This window comes from Dipodomys merriami, unplaced genomic scaffold (genome assembly GCF_024711535.1).
Source record: "Dipodomys merriami isolate MVZ:Mamm:240054 unplaced genomic scaffold, mDipMer1.0.p SCAF_14, whole genome shotgun sequence".
In the NCBI taxonomy this organism is placed as follows: domain Eukaryota; kingdom Metazoa; phylum Chordata; class Mammalia; order Rodentia; family Heteromyidae; genus Dipodomys; species Dipodomys merriami.
In genome coordinates, this window is record NW_027202715.1 from 36,745,157 (window position 1) to 36,749,655 (window position 4,499).

Genomic DNA, 4,499 nt, shown 5'->3' on the forward strand with positions numbered 1-4,499 from the left:
TGGCTGCTGCCCAAATAATAGACAAGGGTCCTGTAGCTGTCCAGACATGAAGGTCACTCTAAGGGGCTTTTGTTGCCTTTTATGGTGGTAACTGCCCCAGAGAAGTGCCATCCCAAGGTAAAGGGGGTTAGAGGCTATTTACTGCCTTTACTACATGAGCCTATTGTTGCCTAGGAAGGGAGCATGCTAAGCTGTGGAGAAGGGAAGGACTGTACTAAGCTATGGGAAAGGAGCTCATTTCGCTAACACTCTGGAAGCTACCCAAATGCCTGTCAGCTTTAGAATAATGAACTCATTATTAATTGCACATTAGAATACTATACAGCAAAGAAAGTGAACTACAATTATATGATGCACCTGCATGAATGAATCTCAGAAAACATAATTCTGAGCAAAAGAAGCATACACATATGCAAAAGAATGCTTACATGGTTCCACGTACATAAAGGATGAAACAAATAAGATGGCTATGTGTGTTAATTAGCTAAATTTAGACATTCCACATTGTATATATACTTCAAAGCATTATGTTTTACATGGTAAATCATAAAAATTTATCCATCGGCAATGAATTAATTAATATTAAGTATTTTGTCTTGTTCTAAGTCAGGATAGTGGTACCCCAGGTGAGCGATGAGGGAAGTGACTGGAAGAGGCCACAAGGCAGGTGACAGTGAACTATGAGAAGATAATGGCTTTGCTGATCTTGGTGTTCATTATTAGTGGCTCATTTACACCTATGATCTGTGCATTTGTGTGTGTGTGTGTGTGTGTGTATGTGTTGTGTTGTGTTCAATAAAAAATTTACATGTAAAAAGTTGTTAGTGTTCCTGTGGTTTGTTTTTTTTTAAACTTTGACTCTAGTCATAAATGGAAATTTTGTCAATGGAAACAATTTTGGGCATGAAAAAACAGATCAGAAAGGGAGTAGGTGGGATTTCATAGGACCTTAGAAATCTTAAATCATAAATTCTTGCTACACCAAGCCAAATTTCCGGTAGGGACCAAGACAGAGACTGATAGGGATTCTTTAAATGCTGACAAACCTCTACTAGCCAAAGTGCCCAGGCCTTGAACTTGGCAAGATCAGCTTCTATTTCCTATCCTCTTACAAGCTTAGATCTTGCACAAAGGCGGCTTCACAGAGAAGGTTGGGCCTTGAATAGGACCACAGCCCAATGGTATCTTTTGCAAGTTGGCCAATTGTTCACTTGCTCATGTGGCAGCCTGGAGAAGGCTAATGGTGAGCCATAATATTTGCAGTGTGCAAATACTGTGGTGGGCAAATATTGTGGTGGGAATGGGCATTGGAAAGCAAAGTGAAAAGATATCAAGTGGACAAATGAATTGCCATTTTTAGGCCTGTTCTCAGGCGGCAATGACAGAGGCAGGCCATCAATTGAACCCCTCTGTGAGGTAGTTGTGGATAAGAAAGCTTGTGATTAAAAGATAGTGAGACCCTTTGAAGACAGATGAGAAGTGAGGCAAAAACAAGAAAGACTAACCTCCATTTGAGAACTGATATGCTGATTTGGGGGGGGGGGTCATATAATATCGATGACTGTAAAGATTTCCTCCCTCACTTAGAAACCGCAAAGAGGAGTAATAGTAATGAAAGTCCCTATAATGAAGGTTGACATTCTTTCCTCTAGGGCTGGCTGGGCTTGGGGCTAAAGTCATAAAAAGAAGTTATCCTTATCATCAAGGCTCACTGCTAGGTGACATAGACTCAGAAACAGGTCATAATAGTACAGCAGGGTAGGCAAGAAGAAGAACCGGTCCAGAGTGTTATGGAATACCAGGAAGAGGTACTTTCCTGAGAGAGGAGACCAGAAATACTTCCGAGATTGAGGTCTGTATGCTCAAATGCTCAAACCACATGGATTGACACTGCTCCAATTATGCTGACTTTGTATGCAAAGGAAAGGGAGTTTGGAAATGTCCTGTCAGGTGGCCAACCCTCATCAGTGACCTCCAGTTGTTCCTCTCTTTATATAATGAATAAACAGGCACCAAATAAGAGTTGACCAAATCACAGGATTTCACAAATTTTGGACAATAACATGGCCACCGAGAAAGAATATCTAGGGAAGGAAGTCGTGTCCCCTTCTCCCCCCGCCCCTAGTCCTAAGGCTTGAATTCAGAGGCTAGATGCTGTTCCTGAGTGTGTTCTCCCCAACACCCACCCCTTTCTTTCTTGGCTAGCATTTTACCACTTGAGCTACAGCTCCACTTCTGGCTTTTTGGTGATTAATTGGAGATACGAGTGTCACCGAATTTCCTGTCCCCCCTGGCTTCAAACTGTGATCCTCAGATGTCAACCTCCTGATCAGCTAGGATTATAGGCATAAGCCACCAGCGCCCAGCTATAGGTCATGCTTTTAATGATACATGCCACCATTATGAAGTGGTCCAATTATTTCACATAAATTGTAAGCAATTTCTCAAAGTGATGCCCTGACAAACTCTTTAAAAATAAAATTTCTTTGACTATTTTTCCTGCTACTGGAGGTGAAATGGAAATAGTTAAACACAAACACAGAAAACATAAATGACCCACTAGTTTCCAGTGAACAGTAGTGAATAGGAAGGAGATAGAGACTTTGTGATCCTTCTCACTCTGACTGTATAACAACCACAGGTTCCTAAGTCATACTTTCATAAGACTCATTTTTTAATGACATACTTTTTTATCAAGAATTTTGTTAAACAGTGCAGGAGGCTCAAAATAGAAAATTAGGCCAGAATTTCTGGAGTTATTCACTTTTCAAGAACAGCTGGAAATGTGAGTTTTTAGTTTTATTATTCTGATTCTTATTATTGGTATTAAATTCAAGTTTAAAAATGAAAGCAAACATTCCTGGGAACAAAACACTTCTGTGAGCTAAGTTCACAGGGTGCACTTTTCCAAGGGATGGTCCATTGCCTTCAGAATAGTTCCTTCTGGGGTTTAGAAGCAGAGTGCATGGTGTTATTTGTATTATCCAAATACCAGTGGCCCAGGCCTGTAATCCTAGCTTCTCAAGAGGCTGAGATCTGGTGAATTAAGTCAACCAGGACAGAAAAATCTGTGAGACTCCATCTCTGATTAAACAACAAAATGCAAGACTGGAGGCATGGCGCAAGTGGTAGAACACTGGCTGTGAGCAAGAAAGTTTAGCAACAGCAAGAGATCTTGAGTTCAAGCCTTAGTACTTTCCCCCACACAAAAGTTATGTAGACATCTCAGTAAGTATAAAGTGGCATATCATTATGGTTTTGATTTGCATTTTGCCAGTGACCAACGATATTATACATCTTTTCACGTGTTTATTGATCATTTCTTTTTCTTTTTTTTTGCCTGAACTCTGGGCCTGGGCACTGTCCCTCAGCTCTTCAGCTCAAGGCTAGTGCTCTACCACTTGAGCCACAGCGCCACTTTCAGCTTTTTCTGCTTATGTGGTGTTGAGAAATCAAACCCAGGGCCTCATGCATGCAAGGCAAGCACTCTACCACTGAGCCACCTTCCCAGCCCCTGATCATTTCTATATTGTATATCTTCTTTGGAAAACTAGTGCTTTGCCCATTTTGGATTCATTTTGTTGTTTTTGTTGTTGTTGAGTTTAGTTCTTAGTATATTCTGGACATATATTCTAGACATGATGTTCAAATATTTTCTCCCACTCTACAGACTGACTTTTTACTTTCTTTCTTTCTTTTTCTTTTTCTTTTCTTTCCTTTTTTTCTTTTTTCTTTTTTTTTTTTTTTTTTGGTCAGTCATGGGGCTAGGACTCTGGGCCTGGGTGCTGCCCCTCAGCTCTTCAGCTCAAGGCTAGCGCTTTACCACTTGAGCCACAGCGCCACTTCCGGTTTTGTAGTGGTTTATTGGAGATAAGCGTTTCACGGCTTTTCCTGCCCAGGCTGGCTTCGAACTGCAATCCTCAGATCTCAGCCTCCTGAGTAGCTAGGATTACAGGTGTGAGCCACTGGCGCCTAGCTCACTTTCTTGATAGTATCCTTTGATGCACAAATGTTCTTAAAGTCCAACTTGAGAATCTAATTTCTTTTTTAAGTTCTATTTTGACTCGTGCAGAGTCACAAACAAAATGTGACAACCAGTTCAAAGAATCCCAGAAGCATACCCATTGTCAGTCAGGAAAGGTAAAATGAATTTAGGCATGCTGTAAAACTGATCTAGGTCCACAGGATAATTTATACTTTTTTTTGGGGGGGGGGGTCCGGTCGTGGGGCCTGAACTCTGGGCCTGGGTGCTGTCCCTCAGCTCTTCAGCTCAAGGCTAGCGCTCTACCACTTGAGCCACAGCGCCACTTCCAGCTTTTTTTTTCTTATGTGGTGCTGAGGAATCGAACCCAGGGCCTCGAGCATGCAAGGCAAGTGCTCTACCACTGAGCCAACTTCCCAGCCCCATACAGGATAATTTATTAATCATATCTGCACCAGACAAAAATCTATTTGCAACTTCATGGAAAAGAATTGTTGGTATCACGATCATTTTTTTA